This window comes from Magallana gigas, chromosome 4 (genome assembly GCF_963853765.1).
Source record: "Magallana gigas chromosome 4, xbMagGiga1.1, whole genome shotgun sequence".
Lineage (NCBI taxonomy): Eukaryota > Metazoa > Mollusca > Bivalvia > Ostreida > Ostreidae > Magallana > Magallana gigas.
In genome coordinates, this window is record NC_088856.1 from 5,023,774 (window position 1) to 5,047,471 (window position 23,698).

At 32.7% G+C, this 23,698-nt stretch overlaps 1 long non-coding RNA gene across 1 annotated transcript; it reads left to right on the top strand.

The window, feature by feature from the left end:
• The first annotated feature begins 1,306 nt into the window (after nucleotides 1-1,306).
• LOC136275165 (uncharacterized) lies at nucleotides 1,307-21,168 on the top strand. The gene is made up of 4 exons (XR_010713695.1): nucleotides 1,307-1,473; nucleotides 18,139-18,250; nucleotides 20,345-20,477; nucleotides 20,633-21,168. It is a non-coding gene; the product is annotated as an uncharacterized lncRNA (long non-coding RNA).
• The last annotated feature ends 2,530 nt before the right edge of the window (nucleotides 21,169-23,698 follow it).

The window sequence follows — 23,698 nt, forward strand, 5'->3', positions numbered from 1 at the left end:
ATCTAGAAAAGACAAGGAATGTTTATTTATATTGGTTGTAGTGACATACATGTAGGCTGTACCGGGGATGAAATATTAGATTATATTATTATAAAGTATTATATGAATGCATCCAAGCCATAAAACCAGGTATCGTTGTCGTAATTATTGTAGACAAAAGAAATTAAATAAAATAGAACTTACTGATTCTTTAAAAGCAATAACCATAGACAGGGACGTTTATACTAACGGGATACTTTGATCACACTAGCCTTGACAAGTTAATTCCCACGCAGTAAAATATGTCGTATTTTAAATTGATCTGGTAAGACCGTCCTTGTGGAGGTACTTTACTCGAGCACTTGTGCCTCATCTTGTGGAAGCACCTAATGTTTTACCAAAGATCACCCTTGTGTTTCTTTTAAAGTTTATTTATAACGCTTGTTTTCAACGCTACGATTGAATCAGCTACTCACATGCAGCTGCAGCCAATCATAAAACAAAGCTTGTCACTGAGTTTTCGTAATGAGATCTGCCAAGGGTTTATGGGGAGCGTAGTGGACCGAAAACTCTTGGCTAGCGAAGATGGATAATATGTAATTCTTTGAATTCCTTTTGCATCAACAAATATACGCGCAAATAATCATTTGTTCATTTTATTTTAATTCTTTAACATGAACAGGGCGATGTTTATATGCACATACCAGCATTAAGTTTTGAACCAACACAGTTTTTTTACTAGCCATTGAATTGTTCTGAAGGCTTAGTTGTGATGACATTAATAAACTGTAACATTAAATTATATTAGTTATATCTGAAGCATCAACTGCGGAAAGGAGCCTGTTACGATATCATTCTCTGTAAATTTATAAATTAAAGGTATTCCATAAACCTACTTAAACATTATCTATTCTGATATCAAATATAAATCGACAAAAGACACGTGCAAATATATAAATGAAATCAGGAGTCGTAAAATTTAAAAAAATGATTTTTATGAAATTTTAAATGGCATTCCTTTCGTAAATATTAAAACAAAACATGAGAGCAAATCCCTACTAGGGGTTGTTGGAAACCACTATGCAATACATAGTGACCGTCCCTTTAATTTCTTTATTGCCAGAGGGTTTTTTTTTAATTTTGGTGGGGGGGGGGGGCATTAGATCTCACTGAGTGACCCCACTTAGGAGTTTTAAATGTTAAAGGTAATGTCGAGTAAAATCACGATGGTATGATTCATTGTACTAAGAAAAACCTATTCCAAGAATTTCAGACCGTTATATAATCTCTTTTGTTTGAACCGAAACTGTTTTGGTTGGCCGATTACCAACGACAACGTCTCATTTATTCATTTAAATCAGTTGGAAACACTGACTCCTCAGTTGGAAACACTGACTCCTCTGGTTTTCATAAAGTCCTAGGCTTTATAAAAAAAAAAGATGAGAGATTCCAAAAGCAGTTTCAATGCAGCATTGTTATTCTTCTTGACTATTTGTGAGTACTGAATTGCAGAGTCATGCTAAACTTAATAATGCTTATGCCGGTAGTACATTGTTTAAGAAACAAAAGTAATTTATCATTTATTGCTTGTGATTCGTTAACTTTTTTTTTAATCTCGCTAGATAAATAAACTGATTTTGAAAGTTAAGTTCAAATCCTTTCGAAATTTGTCATAGCGTATAATGTGTTCCATCTCATACGTGTGGTCTATACAACCCGTGTAATAAACCTTAGCTTATTCAAACGGCTGATGGTTTATTAAATACTTCCGTTCCGAACTATTTTTGACACAGCCCCTTGCTTCAACGCTTGAGTGAACTATTTAGAAAGATTTTTCTGTATATTCCACGTCTACAATTTCAACTACCAAAAATCGATTTACAAAGTATTTTAATTTGTCGAAAGTTTATATTACAAATATGATTGAAAACACCTAAATGAATGTGTAGTTAATGAAACTGCAAATCACGTACTAAGCTATAATGGAGTTCATTGAGATGACGCGATGAACACAGAACGCTTTGGTTGTGATTCTTAACTAGAACTTACCAAAATACTGCCTCCAAAGACTATTTCAACACCAGTAAGCATCCTTTCTCAATACTTTTAACTTCAAATCATTAGGGTTTGTTTTATAAAATATCAAATTCAAACAGCGTTAAAATGGTAAGGAGTGAATGGCGTTCCACATTAAATGTTCAACAGTGAATCTTTAGTTGAAGAAACTTCACAGTCTTGTAAGCCTGTTGTTTTTAATTTACCGTTTTTTTTAAATTTTGTATATACATACTCTAACAAACTTTCTATCATATGTCTTAAAAAGCTTTCACAACTTTGGAAAAATTTCATAAACCAACTTAAAATGGTAAACTCCTTAAAGATGTTGGATATTCTCAAATGGCACAGAAAAAAATTGCATATTTTTAAAGGGAAATCATTACTTTTAAATATGAAATAATCATAAAAACAAAATTCCCTGAATAACTGAACTTGATATCTGCAGGTTAATTGTCTGATGATCAAATGATCGGGCTACATATACAAAGCAAAACGAGCAAGCCATTTATGTAAAAAAAAATCACTGTGATAAATACATTTAAATCTCCATATTGTGACATAGTATACTATATACTATTTAATTATTCTAAAAAATAAAATCAGATTCCTTATTTTTTTCTCTTCTAGACGCTAAGTTTGATCCTTAATATCTTGCTTGTTTGTTCACCGTTTCTTTTGGAATTTCCAGGTTTGATAACATAACGCGCGATTTTGTCTTTTTCCTTAACGAAAAGCTGCAAATGCTTTAAAGTGATTCCCCTTTTAGTAAAATCTAACGACCGTTTTTGTCGAATGGGTTTAGCTCTAACGATTACTAGCAAAGTCTCAAAAATTGGCTTGTTTGAAAAAAGTAGATACATTGAAAAATGCAAGATACTATCCATTTGTTATTTAAAATAAATAAAAGGATTGGTAAAGGTGTTGAAATATAAGTTTGAAAATTAATTATTTAAAATCCTATAGGATTTTCTAAAACTTTTATAGGAATTAAATTTCCTATAGAAGAGAAGTATTTTCTGCAGGAATTTAATTCAGACAGGTAGTTTTCCTACAGGAAATTCAGATTTCCTATCGGATTTTAAAATACTGTGGGAGTTTGATTCAAATCCTATCGGAATATAAGTTCCAATATGAGTTTTTTTTATTCCAGTAGAAAGTTCAAATATTCTATTTAAAAATTGTTTTTCCCATGGAAAAAATTTTTCCCGCAGGAATATATTTTTTAAGGGTAAATATCCCGTCAGGTGAGATACATTAATGGCAAAGGTGGTTATAAAGTCCTTATGCAATTGTCTATCATTTAAGATATTTGAATTGTTTGATACATTCAGCTTAGGCGGGTGCAAAAATGCCACTTGACACTGGCATAATTATTCGGCACAGTTTTTTTTTTATTGACAATGTACATTCTATCACACTAGTACGCAGTCGTTTTGCGATGACCCCCTCCCCCCCGACCCCCGGGCATTTTACCTATTTATAAATTAATCAGAATTAGCTAGAACTCAATGTTAATTATCAGATACCGATATAATTTCTACTTTATATTAGTAAGTAGTAACTAATAATTGTGGAAAGCATAGAGTAATGTATGATCTGCGCATAACTGCTTAAAGCAAAATTTCTCTGTTCTAACATGCTTTTAGTCTATCATAATAAAAAAAATATGTTTGACTTCATATATTTTGTGTACCAAATCGAATACATTATTAGTAGAATACTTATTGAGAATAAATGGTTTGTATTTTAAGTTTTAAATGCGTTAAAAGGTAATATCAGCATTCCGATTATTTTGAAATCATTTGATATTAGTTAGTTTGATAAGATAACGGCGCTTCTGATTGGTCGGAAAATGTTTTTGATACCTGCATCAATAAAATTGTTGCCGGTGTAAAGAAGAATAATGAGCCCCGTAGAATAATGACCGGGGTCATATTCAATATGACCCCCCCCCCTTACTGTAGATTAATTGGAATTTTCTGAAGAAAAAAGACCCAAGTGTTATTTTTCTTCATGTTAAACGTGAAGAAAAATGACCCCCGCTGTAAACAAGAATAGAAATTGGTTACTCAGTATCCCGAAAAGACAAGATATTTGACTTTGAATTTACTGGAATTTTCACTCTGTTCAGTTGATTTTGAAGTTATAAACACCGAAATCACTGTATATAGTTTTTCATATCCGTAGCAAACACACACAAACACATTTCCACAATTTGATTGTTAACAGTTACGTCTCTTCTTTCGTCGACATATATATGTATAGTCCACTAATGCATTTTCCATAGGCGGTAATGTTAACGTTAGTGTTCATAGCTCCGGCCCTAATTTTCGTTCAGCAACGAGGGACCTCTTGAGTGAAAGCTCATCAAATTGTCTCTTTCCTGTTAAAATTTCGTGCTTTGAAGTCAGATTCGTTTTCCGGCAAACTGCGTCTGTATTGAAAAACTCAATTGAAAATGAAATTAAAAGTAGGGAATTTCTCAGTTTTGGAAAGGGTGTACATCAAACAATTTCAATTCTTTTCTTCAAATGATAATTCAATTTTGACACTTGTTTTTAAAATTGAAAATCCTCTTTTCTGACATGTGTCAAGCATTCTGATTTAAAATGTCCCAATAGATGTATATACACTCTGCAAGTATAGGGACTATTTTGCTTAAAGGCACTACTTTGTTGTCCTACCGATTCTAAAAATAGTTAGAGGGATATACCCAATATAAAACAGTCATTGTGGTTATTTACAATTCTTAGCTTATATATTCACTCTAGACACTATATACAGAACCATGATTTCAAATTTGACAAAATTCAATACATAACTAGACATGATCTCGTTGCGAGCAACGAGGAGGTCTTCCGTCCGATTTTTAGAAGAGGAAATAACATATCAGGAAATGCAGATGTGATCTAAAAGAGCGATGGATGATGGATTATACACCCCGTTGGATCCCTTATTTAAAGGACCAGTCCCATTTTATTTCATATTAAATAAGAGGTCTTTTGACCTAATAACAAGTCTAATGACATGTAATAAAAAGAAACCGAAGAAAAAAAGAGGGTATGCCTTTGTAAACGGAAGACCCTAATAACAATAAGAATTGAAGGGTCTTCCGCTGAAGACGGAAGACCCTAATAATAAAAGACTGTTTTTGTCTAAATCTTAATTGAAGAGTGTTTTTCAACTTGTACTACAGTCCAACAACCCTTTTATGTTGAATATTTTAGTTAGAAAATTAAATAAAAAGGAGAGAAAGAAACAGAGAAAGAACAAATCGTGGCTCCGGCGAGATTAGAACACACAGCCTTTGCAGGTGTCTCAAAACATGGCTGACGCGAAATAATTCCCGAATTTGTCTTTGAATTTGGGGCGTTTTCGCCCGGGAGAGGAGCTGAGTTTTTGTATGAGATGAAAAACAACGTGTAAGATGTCTGGCTGTTCAGGTTTGGTAACAGTGCGAGGTCATTTGAAATATTGATGCGTGTTTGTGTCTGGAGGGGGGTGAAAAGACCCGAGCTTGATTTTCGTCTTAAATAAATCGAAATAGAATTTTGAGGTGTGAATCTCGGATTCGGTTAACAACAATTAGGGGAAGTCCTAAAACAATGACTGATGCATTTTACCCATGTATTTCAGTGTTGAGAATATTTGTTCGTGTCGTTTACTATTATGTTTGACTGTTTTATTTCAGCCGGATTGATTAAATCTTTATAAATGTAGAAATAACGAAATCAGTAACACTTAAATTTATTCGGTAAAAATTTGATGACAGTAATTTCCACAGTTCTAACATTCATAAGTAGTTCACACGCTATCGTAGATACAGACTAAACGGAAAACAAGAAATATACATGCAACAGAAATATTACGCGGCTGCTTACATCCTTTGTACTCTGTAAATTTTAAGTCCCCGTACAGGCTATACTCGCCGTTTGATCTCAGGAATTTCTTCTTAATTGTTCAATCCGCTGCATATTTGGCAGACAATACGAATGGGGTCCGAGGTACATTTACACAAAATGTCATTAGGATTGAGTAAGGGGCTCGGGAGTTAGAATTTTTTTCTACAGTACATGTCAAGCACACCAATCGAAACTCTAATGCCCAAAAATTCATATCTCTCTTAAAAATGAACGAATAGGTCTGGTCATTAGTACAGTAATCTAGACTTGAACTAGGTTGAAAATAAATGTTCAAGATGACAGATCCATTAAAATCAGGCCAGAAAAACCAAATGATTTTGTGAATAGGAAAGGGGGGGGGGGGTCGGTGGGTGTACTGTGTAAATTTAATTTCAACGTATAGGCAATAAGCGCCGTTTAATCTCAGGAATTTCGTCTTAATTGTTCAATCCGCTGCATATTTCACAGACAATAAGAATGGGATCCGAGGTTCATTTTCACGAATTTTCATTAGGATTGAGTGAAGGGCTTGGGAGTTAGAAATTTTGTTTATAGTACATGTCAAACACGACAATTGAAACTCAAATGCCAAAAACTTTATAACTCTGTTATTAATGAACGAATTGGTCTGGTAATTAGTAAAGTAATCTAGAATGGTAATTAGTTGAAATTAAAGATCAAAGATCAAGTAAAATAGGGCCAGAAAAACTAAATGATTTTATGAATTGGGAGGGGGGGGGGTCGGTCGGTGAGTTCTATATTAAACGTAGAATATTAAATTCTAAATATCACATATTACACAATTTCTAAATAAAATACATATGTTAGAACAATGTATAAGCGTTGTTTGAAAGATGTAACTATTGATTTTTTTACATCTATTTATTCTTAGGCTCAAACACTCATAAACGGGTGGTCAATTTTTAAACCTTGTCGCAGTCACCCGTTCGTTTGTATAGTTACGTGTATTAACTTCGGAGGTTTTTCTTAATCCCGACAGGCAACAGATTTGTATCAGTATATAGACATGCACAAAAAAAGAAAAAGTACACCATCTTTAATAACAATGACTTTTTAGCGTTGACTTCCAATCAGTAAGAAGACAATCATTAAACAATGCATTTCAAATTATTTGAATCCATAGACATTATCCCGTAACTTGATATAAAATATATTTAATTTTTGGACGCCAATGTACATTTAGCTTCTATCCACTTTACTCCATGTTACCTGTACTAGGTCTTATTCAAATGCTAAAACATTTGTACTTTAGAGAGAGAGAGAGAGAGAGAGAGAGAGAGAGAGAGAGAGAGAGAGAGAGAGAGAGAGAGATTACATGGTGTTTTATAATGTTCAGGAAATCAATATATAAGCAACCTAGGTCAATAAACGCATGTATACATGCATGTGTTATCTATATATGGGATTAAATACTAAGCAGTCCTCCTTTTTAAGCCGAATAGAATAACGTGGGTGCATTGCTAAATGTTGTGTGCATACAGTCATTGAGATTGCGGCATTTCTTTGATGCCGGCAAAGCGACCCAGCGAACTCTAATGCGGTCGAACTGCATGGGCACTTCGGCGGCATGTCTTTGATGTCGGCGATACGACGAGCTTCGGAATTTAGAGAGCTGCTGACAGAAAAGAGCCGCTATTTTTTTTTTAATTATGACAAAAATGAAACGGAACCCATTCAAATCCATCATTTTAAAGATAAAACCATTAATCAAACCACAAATAAGAGAGAAAAAAAGATTCGGCACTCAGGGACTGAACCCGGGTCGCCTGGGCACAAGTCTACCACTCTAACGACTGAGCTACGCAGCCTCTCACTTCAGAACTTTGGAGTCCAAAATCTCAAGAATGCGTGGATCGATTTTAAAACAAATTTCATATTCAGAAGTTTTGAGAGCGTCTCTATCGAATGAAAAAATAAAAAAAATTCAAATAATTTTTTTTAAAAAATTAAGGTTTTTCATTTCCTTCCGGTGACGACCGGAAGTGACAGCGGACGTTCAGATATGCAAAGGGCACTGCGGCCGTTCACTCTCTATCTTCTCTGAAAATTTGAAAGTCCTATCTTGAATACTTTTTGAGAAAAATCGTGAACAAGCAAAACATAAAATCTTTAATATCTCGGTACCGGAAGTGACGACCATAAAAATCTCGTGTAATTTTCTTACAAATTTTGTCATGAATAGGATCTGAAAGTTTCATTAAAATCGGCTGAAGCATTTTTGAGAAAACGTGACAGAAAAAAAAATTAATAATAATAGAGGAAAAGAAACAAAGCAAAAACAATAAGGTCTTCCGTTTCCAAAGGAAGACCTTAATTATGGATTTTGCAGCATTGATACACATGCATGAAATCTGAAGAAACAGTCCAGTCATAATTTACCTAAACAACATATAGCTCATTGGCAGTTGATGCTCTTCAAATTGCATAAATTGAGGAAACTTTAATCTCAAGGATTAAAATACATGTAAAACATAAACATTCAATATTTTACCCAATTTATTTTGTTCATATTCTCATGAAAAAGCTCAATTATGTCTGATTTTATAAAATTGTTGTCGTAAAAATCTTGAGTTTTTCTTTAGTTACAAAAAACATTGTTTTCAAACACCACGAAAAAGGTAAAATAGAGAAGTATAGGAATTTCCCTATCCATCTATGTATTGCATGTAGGTATCGGTTTATAAAAAAATAAAGTTATATGACTCTATAATGTGAGACCCTCAATTTAGTTTTTGCTCCATTTTGATGCTGGCTTGAGATTACCTCACCTATGACGTCATAATGACGTCATAGTGATGAGTTGTTTTTACTCACATAAGTGTAATAATTGCTGAACTTTTATTTAAGCCTAATTTCAGAACAAATGCACCATGACTTAACTCATTAATATATGTCATAGGGAAAAGAGACTTGCTAATAAGGATTTTTTTCTTTTACTCTTGAATATTGTTACCATGGTAACAAATTTAACAAAAATTATCAAAAGACATATCCTGTGGAAGAGAGTCTACATTTAACTTAAGTTCAAAATCCAGAAGAACAAGAACTACGGTCCACTAAGTCTGTGAAATATGTATAATATGTAAAGTTTCAATCCAGTATCTAGTATTCTAAATTATCTGCATGTAAAATACTGGCCAGGGTAGATAGTTTTTTACAGGTTCCTTCTTTTAAACTTCTTTTAAGGTAAGGTTTGCGGCTTGCATTTTTTAGAGGTTGTACCAAAGTTACATACCATTTTGTTTACTATACTAAAGTCTTTTTTCTCATGAAATTCAAATGAATTTTCCCGTCCCGTTTTATAACTACAAAAGGTCAAAGTTCATGATTTCCAATTTTCATTTTGATGAAATGTAAAGAATTTCGTGAAAATATGTACATTTTATATGTGACTATTATGGTGGTTATTTATGCTTAAAATGTTCGAAAACAATATCACTATTAATATCATGATTCACTTTTATTAATTTCTGATGAACTATCTAAAAATAGAATAAAATGCAACAAAAGTCTTAATTTTGGACTACTATTATGTAAACGAAAACATCTTATTTGAAACCTTTCCAAGTCCACCGATTTCAGGAAAAACGTATCTTAGAATATGTGTAATCTGATGTTTCTAAAACACTATTCAAAACCATATGATGCGGATTTCGTTTTCGTGGAAATTGATAAAATGCTTTTGTCCTCTTATTTTTAATTGAAACTAAAAAAACCCGCGAAATAAAAAAAACCTGAAATCAATTATGACGTCATATAAATGTTGACGTCATAACTGAAATAAAGGGTAGTTGGTGTTACGTCACAATGAAAATGTGTGAGTTATCTCCCTGTAACCGCAAACCTTACCTTAAACTTGGACGAGTGTAGTTACAAAAATAAATTTTACTTACATCAAGTGTGGCCATGGCTCATTGTTGTGTTTTATTCTTTGAAGAATTTCCATTTCAATTTACATGTTATCTAAAATGAAATGTTTTGAATTAAATTCTATATTATCAAACACTATCTCCAACATTTGCAATTCCATATGCCAAAAGCAGCCATATGTTGAGAGAGAGAGAGAGAGAGAGAGAGATTAAGAGACACAGAGAGAATTAGAGAGAGGGGGAAGATACAGAAAAAGAGAACAGATAGGCAACAATAACTACATCTTCATGCACACCTTATCTATACAGCCTAAAGATCAACACCCCTCTCCCCCAAACATTCAATATCAACCCCCACCCCAACATATTGATCTATTTTTTGGAATAGTACTATTAAATGAATACTAGTAAATATCTACGTAAAATGATTACTGATAATTTCATTCAATTTTGATTATGATAAACAAATACAATGTATAGGTTTTGTGGATTAAGTACTAAGGTGGCAGGGGATAGTTTCGAAGGAAAGACCCGGTCAAAATTTTGAAATAAAGGGAGAACCTGGGGTTTGGCTGGTTATTTGAGGGGTATAAATCGGTAGAATATTTATTGCATTCATTTTGTGGATAGAGGAGCTCATGCCAATTTCATTGATATATGACACTTTAATACTGGTAGCACTTTTCATCAGATATGGAATGAAAATGCGAAACTGTGGCCAAAATTTTCACTTTCGGTTTTGTGCTTGAAAAGTAGGGTGGGTTCAGAACACGAAATGTCACTCGGAAAGAAGGTGATTGACCCCCTATCAATTGGTGATTATTTGCATGGGTATACATTAAGCTACCAATCCTATGGTAGTTTATGGCAGTTGCTCGGGACTGGAGCGTGGTTATGGACCCGTGAAAATGTGAAAAAAGGGCAATTTTTCAGAAAATTTTGAGACCGTCCCTGGCTATTCTTTATAGTGCTATATGTAAGTTGTACTTGTTTTATTCTGAAATGTTTAAAAATTCTCAAGAGTCGGGACCATGTGTCCCCTGCATGCAAACCAATTTTAGCAAATTTAAAAATCCACTGAAAAATTAAATCACATATATGAGCACTATCTGCCTCACATTTCCTCGACCAAAAAAACTATCCCCTGCCACCTAACCAACAAGATTTACAGTCAAGTCGTACACAGACCAACTCGTATACAGGTCAACTCGTATACAAAATTTTCCGCATAAAAAAACGAAAGTCAACTCGTATACAAAATTTCGGCATAAAAAACTAAAAGTGGTAGGCTTCTACATGTTAAAGAGTGCATACCTACATCTTCGGTACACGTATGTACATAGTCATGTCACATGCATGACAAATTAATTTACTCAAATTTAATGCAAATCTATCATCATAAATATAGAATTGGAACCTACCGGACACTAATACAATTTCCTTACAATGCAAACTAATCTTAAATAACTGGACACTGCTAGAATGAAGTATTTTTCCTCACCGAAAACTTTCTGCTTTCTACTTTCACTTTTGCTCGCTTGAAATAATCGCACTAAAAACCCGAAGTGATATTTGGTCTCAAAATTTATAAAAATGTCTTCTAAACTCATATATAATTAGAACCACACATACATTTTCAGTTTTTTATGTAAGAACTCAAAATAAATTACACTGAAAAAAATTTGAAATTTTGAAAATCCGGGGGGTGGGGGCGGGGTGATGTTGTGATGGATATTTTCTTAGAAGATGTGTTATTAAAATGATTAAACTTGTTGAACTTGTTGGATATTTAGTTTATTCACATATATGAAAAGATGTACAAAAGAAAAATGCACGTTTATCATAATAATTGCAAATAAACAAGAAATTAATCTCAACGAGATTCGTCGAGACTGAAAAAATTTTGACGGACGTCTCTTCCGAATCTCAGACCAGTGCCACACAAAGTGATTCAATTTGCCCCAACTTCGGCCGGTTGTTATGATAGAAATACGCTGAATTAAATCAACTGCCCGCTTCAAAATTTTACCTTTAACATCCTTTTAACTCCCTATCAATATAAAATGTTAGCTTCCTACCGTTTAAAGATTTGTATCCCACAAAATATGAACTTGTCTATTTTTCAATTCATTTCCACACTCATTCACACCTCCAATGCTAAAGAGTTCCAGTCAAGGTCATAAATAGACTGTTTCAAAATAGTTTTACATAAAAAAAACTATAATAGGGCAAACAAAAACTTTATAAATGCATTAAGATGTCAAGTTATTTGCCAAAAAAATAAAATATAGAATTAATAATAAATAAAAAGGAAATATCCGGTATTTATAACTATAAACCTTTTAATTTTATAATGTAATATTCATAAAATGATAAGGTTGAAATCTTTGAGTACGACATATTCTGAAACAGGCTATTTCCTTGACTGGAACTCTTCAGCATTGGAGATGTGAATGAGTGTGGAGATGAATTGAAAAATAAATAAGTTCATATTTTGTGGGATTTAAATCTTTTAACGGTAGGAACCTAACATTTTATGTTGATAGGGAGTTAAAGGGATGTTAAAGCTGCTTGGTCTTTTTCTAAACATTCCCGTGATGCATTTTGGTTTGTTTTTTCGTTTGCCCAAAAAGAAATTATTTTTATTTACTTTGAATATTTCTAACTTTGAAAGGAGACTGATTCTGCTGGTGTAAATAAGAGAAAGTCCATAACTTTTTAAGAGAAATGGTTTGTTTGGAAAAAAAATTGATAATGTAATAACAAATAAATCGGACCAAGCAGCTTTAAAAGTAAAAAGTTGAAGCGAGCAGATGATTTAATTCAGCGTATTTCTATCATAACAACCGGCCGAAGTTGGGGCAAATTTTCCCGAATCACTTTGTGTGGCACTGGTCTGAGATTCGGAAGAGACATCCGTCAAAAAATTTTCAGTCTCGACGAATCTCGCTGAGATTAACAAGAAATATGCCTTACCAGCATGGAGCTCAATATGGGTATAGTCCACTAATGCATTTTCAATAGGCGGTAATGTTAACGTAAGAATTTCATAGCTCCGGCCCTAATTTTCGTTCAGCAACGAGGGACCTCTTGAATGAAAGCTCATCAAATTGTCTCTTTCCTGTTAAAATTTCGTGGTTTGAAGTCAGATTCGTTTTCCGGCAAACTGCGTCTGTATTGAAAAACTCAATTGAAAATGAAAGTAAAAGTAGGGAATTTCTCAGTTTTGGAAAGGGTGTACATCAAACAATTTCAATTCTTTTCTTCAAATGATAATTCAATTTTGACACTTGTTTTTAAAATTGAAAATCCCCTTTTCTGACATGTGTCAAGCATTCTGATTTAAAATGTCCCAATAGATGTATATACACTCTGCAAGTATAGGGACTGTTTTGCTTAAAGGCACTACTTTGTTGTCCTACCGATTCTAAAAATAGTTAGAGGGATATACCCATATGGCGGGAAATAACGCTGCACTTGTGTAGAAATCTGCTGAACTATACTTGATTCTTTACAGTGAATAATTCTTAACAACATATTATATAGCTTTATTATTCAAAGACGACATTTCATTTACATAAGGTATGCACAGCTTGCTTAACTTTATATATCGCAATTTTACAATTGCATAGGTAACAACCAGGTATGCAGTGTGTGTTCAGATATCTGTGCAGGTGTTGCTAATGTTGAAAAGCCATTCCGTAGTTTAAATAAGAAAAAAAAATTAATGAAAAACAAATTTATATACCTTGGGGAATTAAATTGTGTGATAATTAAGGAACAGCAATCATGAACGAATGAGTGTTGTGATAATGTAAGCAATATTCATTGTTTCATTGGTGAATGAATTGTCAAACAAAGAATGTTTTGTTTTCTTCTACGAACATGTCATACATAAACATCGATATTCTAAACATTGTTGTAATGTTGTAATAGACTTTTTTAGAGCAAATGTGTGAAGAGTACCTGGCTATAGTAAATCTTAAAAAAAAAGATAATAAACACTGATCGAATATATTAAGTGATTATTTCTATTAAAAAAGGTGGTGAGAGGGGTTTAGGGCTCGTTTTGAAGGATTTGATCAAACAAACTTAGAAACACACGCGTTAAACAGAGGAAGTTTCTTAATATTGATAACAAGGGTCTGAGGGTGTCTATCATATCTAAATGTGTCCATTTAGTTCATTTGAACTTTGTCATTTTATTAACTCTTCACAACGATATTGTGGTGAATTATGGGACATTATCTACCTTTACTTTATAGTGTAATTCAAACAAATTACAGGGCAGTGCAGGGCACCTATAGGGCTATTATTTCTTGGTCCCAAATTTGGGCTGTACGGGTACCACCAGTTTATTCCAAGGGGTTTATATCTCCCTTGATCTTAAAGTAGTCCGAGTATCGCATTACGTCATAATACGGATTTTACAATATTGGTTCGACTTTTACAAAGCGTTTTGATTTTGCTCTACATCGCTGTTGTAAACAATGGCAATAATAAGCAATTCGAACGGTAATACATGTATATGTATTCTATGAGAGATAGAAATGATTAATGTTGAGAAACTCGATTCTGTTAAAGTAAAATGAAAAACGAAGTTTCTGATTAACCAGGATCCCAGGTATGCTTATATCGTCTTTGTTTTGACACCCCCCCCCCCCGAATTTTTCTTTTTCTTTTACTAAAACCGGTTTAAATTTAGAAACAGAAGCTATTTTGAATTTAATCAATCGTCAATTAATTAATGTTTAAATGATATCTAACATTGTTGACAGATCTAGGCAGGAAACTGTAGCAAAATGTGATTTTTTCGGATTTTTTCGCCAGGGTCTACTTGGTTTAGAGCTTATAGCGTGAAAAGTAATCCGTCAACATATAATTTATTTTAACAAATCTTTTTTCTAAGATGTAAATCTATAGAATTAACACCATGAATTTAAGTTTGAGTCCATAAAATAGTAAAAAAAAAAAAATACCAAACGCGATACTAGCATCGCATTTTTTGTATTCTATTTTGATACATCAGGTCCATAAAGCGTACTTACTAACAAAAATTTGCGCAAAATTATGGATGAGATATGGCTTAAATAAATATTTATACTCTATTTTGTATGTTCAGTTCTAATTTTCCTAAAATTGGTAATTATTTTTAGGAAAAACGGACGTCTGGCAAATTTCATAATTGTCAATAATTTTTGCAAGGGGGTACACCCGTCTGAGAGGTGATAACAAACAAACTAGCATGTAAACATACATATTTTCTTTTGTATATGTATGGCTAGAATGTATATTTATCATTTAAAGCTAAGCTTTTAATGATTGAGCCCATTTAGTGCCGAGTATAGGACTACCTTAAACGCGATCTTTACTGCATCCGAAGTTGTCAATGCTCCTACAAACTACTGATTTATTAATCATCTTGATATTAATTAAAGTATGCCGATGATAAAGTAAAATATATTTTCTGCTCGAGTACTCTCAGTACTTTGACGATTTTCCTTATTGGCCGTTAGCTTCTACTGGCTTAATGGCTGCGGAAAGTGGCTGCTAATTTCAGCATGGTTATAATGCCTAACAATGGAGTAAACTTTTCATAACTTTGGTTTCATCTTTAATTCTTGGTGATGCACTTGCATACCTCGTAGTTTGTAGTAGGGGAAAATCGTCAATGCAAGTATAATTCATAAACAATATCGAGTCTACTCTTTCATCGCCAATAAACAGAATGTTGTTATATAGTTTCTTGTATCTCAAAATAATTTTAATGTGTTGTCACTCGTTATATAATGAGATTTATACATGTAAATGTAACTCGTAAAGATGACAACCATAGCCCGATACAATACGTCAGTATCTTGATATAACGAAAGGATTTTTTAAAGAAATACCCCTTCTTTAAATTTAAGTTTATTTGTATATGAATTATAATTTTGTTACTTTTTGTAAACTACAATAAAAATAACAATACTGTAAAGACTATCTCACAAATAATAAGAAATTTTGCTGAACAACTTTAATCTATAAGGGGGTTATTATTCTACAGGGGTCCCTTTTCTTCAGGTAAAGGGTTCCCTTTTTATGAAAATGGCAAAAGGATCATTTTTCTACGTAGAATTATACCTGGGGTCATATTTCTGCGTAGAAAAATGACTGGAGTCATTATTCTACGTCGAAAAATGACCCCCGGTCATTATTCTACGGGGTCATTATTCTACGTTACACCTGGTTTAATTTTCTCAACTGCTCTGATTTTACAGAACAGGAATTTCATAATAAACTCCGTAAAAAAAATATTAAGTTGTATGTGTTTAATTGTCAGCAAACAAAATACAACTTTATAAGTATAAAAAGATTTAAAGTTTGACAAAATTAAAGAAACAATACACATTATTTAATTCACTTAATAGAAAATTCCGCGTCTTCTCACGATGTCGTCTGCTTGAGGTAAACGATCTACATGTACAGCGCCGCTGTTTCATTTCTAGGAATAGTTATAACGACCATATAGGCCTATACACATTTACGGTAACACTGCTGTTCAAATTGTGTAACGATGAGTTTTAAAATAAAGGACAGGTGACACAATCACAAAAACATTGACCAACAAGTTGAATTGTGAATGTGATAAAATTTCTTCTATAAAACTTTATATGATATGAGTTAAATTTGGCCCCCATAATTCGAAATTTTTTAAAAAGTGTTTCTGGCACAATAAAATGGTCTGTACTATTTCAGAAGAGTTGTTGTAAAATATTTTTCACCTATGTATTTGATTTATTTGCAGTCACTGGCAGTATCTGACGTCCGAAGTGATTTAATCAAAATCATTAAAAAATTGACATTTTTCTTATCTTTTTATGAATGGGAAATATAGAGCGAATGCTTGAACAAGGAAAATTGTTTCCCTTTTTTCTAGCCTTGACTAGATACATCTCTGATTAAACTATTTTGTTTGTTCAAGCATGCGCTCTATGTTTTCTGAAAGAAAATCTGATTGAACACAAGCTGTTTTATGCTAAAAATGCAAATATGGCGGGAAAACGTTAAGTTGTCTTTACGATGTCATGTTTCTAAATTATCTAAAATTTGAAGGCAATCAGTTTTGCTAATTGATATGAAAAGTCTGAGAACCCTGTACAGAAACATGTATTATTCTAGGCTTAGAAACCCCATTTCTGTTTCCTCAGCAATTATGAATTGAGGTAAAAATGGTAAACTGTAAAGTTAACTTTTAATTGACCTCCAAGGTGGTAAAAAATGAGTCGATGTTGGATTTTCAAAAGATAAAAGTCATCAAAAATATGGAATCTTAGTCGCTAAAAAAAGGATTTTGTTGTGTCATTTAGATTAATATCAACATTTTTTATATCAATGTTATGGATCTACAAGATTGAATCAATATGCATTTTCAAATATATTTCCAACTTTACTGAATATTGATGATAATGATGTTAATTTGCTATTATCAATCACAGAATTTTCAGATTCACTTTTAATTAATTACATTACTTATTATTTTGATAATTTTCTATTATCGGTATCTTACACAAATTTTCTCAAAAACTCTATTAACCTACATGTAATCTTTAACGTTTTATAATCTCACTACTTCGTTTTCGGGAGAAGGTTCATATAATAGGCTATTCAATAAAATATGCTTTTAATAACTCTCTTTAATCTGATGGTCCTTTATTTCAAAATTATCATTTGCAACGCAAATTAATGCAGTATCCTTTGTAAATATATCCTTGTCCATTGTTCTGTTTACTATGGGGGCGATTGCTGACTAGGCCATCTCTAACACACAGGGGTTTCTTATCTCATTAAAGACAAAACTCGTAGATCACCTGCAGCTTGGATTTACAGAACACTTAATTGAGCTGTGTGCTCTAATCTGAAGCTAGTCAAATGGGCAAATTGTTGTAAACTGATTTATATTTATCAAAGAAAATGGCTTTATAAGAAAATCATTTTGTGTCACCTGTCCTTTAAATTTTATTTACATATTTTACATTAATAATTTGATGAGGATATAAATTTCACATTCATTTACAGTCACTGTGCTTATATTTGTGACATATTAGAAAGAATTTAATTAATGGGTATCAATTTAGAATTTACCATATGATATTAAGTGCGGTTGAAAATTTTGTGAAACAGCTATAATAACAACTGTTTCATGCTGAAACCTATTTTAAAAGTTATAATAACTTTACACATATCATGTTATATCTAATGAAACGTGTGAAAACGGCTTCAGAATGAGATGTATGGCATAATTACTAGTATATGATTTTTGTTTCCAGTGATCCCAACTGTACAGTGTGGATATGACTGTTCCTACAAATTTGAGGGAGATGAAGCTACCAAATACTGTTTTTATTATGAGAACAAGAGCAATCAGTCGGCGAATATTGGGTTGGTTAATAAACATTAGAGAGGTTAAGCATTTGAACTTGTACGTATACGAGTACGTGTAATTAGGGGAATCCCCTAGTTATATGTGTATTACGTCATAATTTCTGCATACCGCGTAAATCTACAAGTTGTACGAAACGTGTAGAATCAAAAGTACACGGAGGTGAAAACTTGTAGCATTTTTAAATAAAAATATGGATTTTGCGTTTATCAAGCATTGTTTTAATTAAAGCAGACGATAAATTGAGGACGACTGTGGTTTTGGTTTCATCAAATTCATAGAATTATTTAATAAACAGTGAGAGTAAACTGAACATGTTGAAAATATTAAATCTAATGATTTTACACGTTCGCTTACACGTACAGATTATTAAACATACCCTAAAGTTTGGTACGTGTACGTGTAAACATACTTGTAGCTCCACACGTACCCGTAGACGTACATGTTCAAATGCTTAACCTCTCTAATATTGATAGCGTGTCGAAAACTTGTATGCTAATCAATCTTGATGAATCTACATTTTATTGATGAAACCAGTAACACTGTTTTTTTTTAAAAATATGCAATTACAAGCACCGTACTTCTGTAGCTTAATTAACTATGCGGAAGGTTCCCCCGCGCATTCTGGTATTGTGTTATCCAGTCTTAACTCGTTTCTTGTGTGTCGTCTTTACCATGAATCTGTTTAGTAAAAAAGCACAAACATAAACTTGCACTGGTACAAAAACACTTTTGAAGGACAGAACAAGATATAAGTAATCCATAGATTTTAGAGAGTGTCATAGATGAGATAGCTATTTAATAAAGACAGAGATATTCTTTAGCAGCACTAATAGAAATACTTAATATTCTCTCTCTCTCTCTCTCTCTCTCTCTCTCTCTCTCTCTCTCTCTCTCTATATATATATATATATATATATAATTAAGAATCTTTTAGGGGCATTCCAGCTTGGGGTCGAATTTTGCAAAACACCTAAAAAAATATCGGAAATTGGTTTCACAGTGGTCTATATTTACATCAAATAGTATACATGTTAGTTCTGAATAGCTCTGAACGTTAAACGGCTGGCTATGTCGGACAAGATGTATTTTTTTTTTGTGCCCTGGTTCGATTCCATCTGTGAGCATACTTTTTTCATTTTTAAAATTAACTGCATTTTGAAACACCATTTTAGTTTTTTTAGTGCAGAAATGTACATTTTGTATTTTTATCAGATTTATTTAATCCATTAACATAATGAGTTCTCTGCACAACAAACTGGCAATTTATTGTGTGTGGCTTGAATCAAGAACTTGAACGGAAATCGATGAGCCTTAATTAAAGACTGAAACCAATACCGGCCCTATAGGTAAATCTTATATATAGGTAGAAGTGATTCTTTTTATTCCCATCCGCTCCTCTTCACATCCAGCCAGTTGCTTTATATCAATTTTTAGAAGAAAAAAAAATTAAAAACTTGTACTCAGTATATACCAACCAAATGTGTACATAGAAATACAAAACCCAGTGAAGTTCTAAAGTGTTATTTTTCCGCACTTGCGCGGGTTATTATATTTTATCATCTAGTAGATTAAAATATACCTTGATTTGTCACTTTATAACTATTAATAATTTGTTTGTTCAATACCAGTAAAATGTTTACAAAAATTGACAATGAGATTAATACCTTTAAGGTTATTTGGTTCTGAATTGTCACCTTTTTTCAAAATTGATAAATAACTTCTTTTGAGTAGAATCCAGTTAAAAAGTGTGGGTATGACAGGTAGCAGGTTATCGAATTCTATAAAACAATTATCTAATCAACAATCATCACCATATATTTACCCCTTTTGCGGTAAATTATTGATGCTTATAAACGTGATTCTATAGGCCTTAGTAAAAAAATATAGAACATAACATACGTGCACTGCAAGAATGTTTTATCATGGAATGGAATCGGTGATTTCTAGTGATTTCTTTTTCCCCCGTATTTACTCTATTCTGTATTAGTGCTTGTCTTTACGTGCTTGCAATAATGTGCTTGTAAGCCCAAAAAGCAGATGGGTTTTTTTTAAAACTAGATTAAATAGCATTTTGATATATCTAATTTTAGCCCCATTATCGGTGGTTCTCTCGGATGTCTTGCAGCACTTGTCATAATAATTGTTGCGTGCGTAAAACTCTGCAGAGATGGGAATCCGATATTCAGGATACCTTATGAATATCTCCTTGCTTGTTTTCTTTAGGTAAGGCATATTGTATTTGTAAAATTTCATTCTCACATCATATTGTCTCGTCGATTTTTCAATTAAGTGTAAATTATACATATTTATTCACACTGAATCGGGTACTACCCATGCATCACCGATTTATGTATTATTAAAATATTTTTTTTTCACAGCAGGTGGTGAAGATGAATCCGGAAGAAGTTTTGATGTTCTTTCTACTATTACCAGAATGATTTTAGTTTTTCGTACAAACAAGAAGATTTGTTCAAATATTAATGAAAAAACGTATACTGCTCAAATCTTCCAAAAATATAACATATGCGACAAAGTCATTAAAAATTACATGCTTAATTGAAATTGATGATTGTGTATGTAATCATTTTGGCGTTTTCTTGTAGGTTTATACTCAGCCTACTACAGGTTATACACTCTCTTTGAGTTATCCATCTATGAATCTAAATATAGAACAAGTATAATTCATCCAAATTTATCAAACTGCAATAATTAAACCTGATCATTTTTTTTTTGGTGGGGGAAGAGAGTTCTCTCCAGAAAACGTATTAAGGAAATATTAAAATATTGGTGAGGGCAACATTATTTCAGCTAATTTCACCTTTGTAAAAATGTTTATGAGAAAGTATGAGTCAAACTAGTACTGGCTGCCTAATTTATCTGCTTTGAAAACAATTTTCATTTTATTTGTGTTAAAATATTGTATACAAAATTAAACTTTCTAGATTTATTTAATCTATATTATCATTATTTACCCTGCAAACAAAGATTGTTCGGGGTGGGGGGGAGGTGTATCTAGGAATCACCTTGTCTGTCCGTCTGTCTGTGCAATCGTGTCTAGTCCATATCATTCTTATGGAGGAACATTGAAAATTCTTATTTCACACAAAGATTGCTTATGAGTTAAGTGTTGTCATGATTTTGACCCAAGGTCATTTGGGCAAGTTCAAGATCACTGGAAGAAAGAGTTCAAATTGTGTGTTCGGTCATAAATCAGAGAATCATTGAAAGTTTTTATTTTACAAGAAGATTGCTTATGACCTGTCAGGTGTGTCAGGAACTTGATTTAGGTTTAGTTTTGAAAGTTTAAGGTCATTGTTTTAAAAAAATAATCACTGTCTAGGACATATTTAAAAGAAAATGATCAGAAACTAAAATTTGAAACAAACATTACTTAAGAACTTTAAATATGTCCTGATCGTGAGCTTTGATCACGTTTGCAAGATCTAGGTGAAAATGAAAAAATGACAATAACAAACCGTCAACCATCTCAAAAATAATAAAGGAAACAAAAATTCAAAGCAGAGTAACACGGACCTACAAAAAGATGTAGGTAGGACCAGGTGCCTAGGAGGAGTGAGAATCCTCTGCTGACCGGTCACACCCGCGGCGGGTGTGCTCTTTGTCGTAATCGGGGAAAAAACGGAAAAGTCCGTAGACAATAAGGTGATTAATTATGGTCTAACAATTAGTATGAAAAACGTCATCCAGCATGCGACCCACTGGAAGATTGTATCTGCTAACAAGGTCGCTGTATTAACCATAGAACTTCGAAAAGATTACTTCAAATGAGACTGTTGATAGTCCTGTTTTATCAACTTGTTTGTCAGTAGCTTGCCTCGCTTTAGAAACTGTTCATGCGAAAAGCATGCTCTTGCGTTTCGAATTAACCGAGAGACAAAAACACTATGTGCAGTTGATAAAGGTGTATTGCTGCATAAGTAAGGAAAGTTGATTATAAAAAAATTGAAGTCATCGCGTTTATCATAAAGTTTTGTTGTTAGGTTACCATCAATATCCATTTCCAGTAAAATATCCAAATATGAAAGAGATGACGCGGACTCTGTGGTATCTTTTATGTCAAGTTCACTGGAATATATAGAGTCGACGTAAGTATGGAAATAACAATTGTTAATTGGTAATGTGTCGTCGATATACCTGAATCTTGAGTTAAAGGACACAGCGAGTGATTTATGTTTCTCGCGAACAATTTTTTGAATGAATTCTGCTTCATATGAATACAAAAATAGGTTTGCTTACAATGGGGCACAAAATATTTTTTTTAGAGTTCCAATGACAAGGTTAGCATTTTTTACGACTTCCATTTTTATTGGAAAATCAATTGTCGATTATATCGATCAAAAAGCCTAGATTTTAATCTGTCATGGGGAATGGTTGTATAAAGCGTTGAAAAAGCTTTGATAGTTTTGATGCTATTGATTTTGGTACGCAGCACTGTTAAGTCTTGCTATAAAAATACCAGCAGATTTAAACGTTCATAAAACGATGCATCTATAATTACAAATTTTTTATGTAAAGTTGTTTTATTATGACATATTTGTTTTTGTGCAGTGTGTATCAAACACTTACTACTATTTAGGCACAGTACATGCATAACACAACACTAAATTATGTAAGTGGTGTTTATAGATAATCATAATGTCGAGTAATTATATAAAAACGATCGAAGTCCAAGAATTTGAGATTTATAGTGACCCTGCGGATAAGTCAAGTAGCAGCATTGTCTTTGTTTGTAAAGCACATTATATTAATTGCATTTTCAAAGAACTATGTTTCCATTGTACACATAGTAATCATACATACACCCATAGCACCCTTTCTAAGCAGGAAATACTTCAAAATCGTAAATCGGTTATGGATATCTTTAATATCCACAATAAACAAAAAAAAATTGATTTACCTAATTTGTACTGGATTCCAAAGCTTCACAAAAGTCCTTACAAACAGAGATATATAGCAGGTTCCAGTAAATGTTTTACCAAACCTCTCTCTTTACTCCTTACTTGAAGTCTTACAGTAGTGAAGGAGAACTTTCAAGAGTACTGCACAACAATATACTCCAGAAGTGGTGTGAATCAGATGTGGATACTAAAAAACTAAAAGAATTATTCAAAACCTTAAGGTCACAAAATCATACGCAGCACTGTTGTGATAAAACTCATCCCGTACCATATGTTTATTTTATTAAAAATCATAAATTACATAAACAATTAACTAAGCTAGGGATAATTCAATATAAGATACTTAAATAGTAACGTCAATTCTTGTGATAAGCTATTTTACACTTACATTACGGTTCAAGTGCTATTTTGTTTATACAGGTCAGCCATATTGGTCCTTATTTCAAAACGTATTTCACTAGGGTTTACCTGATAGGTTTATCACCTGTAATTTTATCCAATAAGGTGTATGGTAACATTTCATGG